Consider the following 226-nt stretch of genomic DNA (forward strand, 5'->3'; position numbering starts at 1 on the left):
CTTCTCTGTCTGACCTATTCAAGATGACTCACGCCACATCCGACGGAGTTTTTGTGGATCCTGCATCTGAGAAACTCTTCCGAACAGTGGCTGCTCTGAATGAAGAACGGGAGACGCAACTAACCCAGGAGTCTCCCGATGGATTACCCGTCACATTGTCCACCGAAGACGCCGACAGAATCTTCGAAGAGGTACAACTTAAAATTTTTGTTTACATTATTTTTAA

The sequence above is a fragment of the Brassica oleracea genome, chromosome C5, assembly GCF_000695525.1.
Source record: "Brassica oleracea var. oleracea cultivar TO1000 chromosome C5, BOL, whole genome shotgun sequence".
In the NCBI taxonomy this organism is placed as follows: Eukaryota; Viridiplantae; Streptophyta; class Magnoliopsida; order Brassicales; family Brassicaceae; genus Brassica; species Brassica oleracea.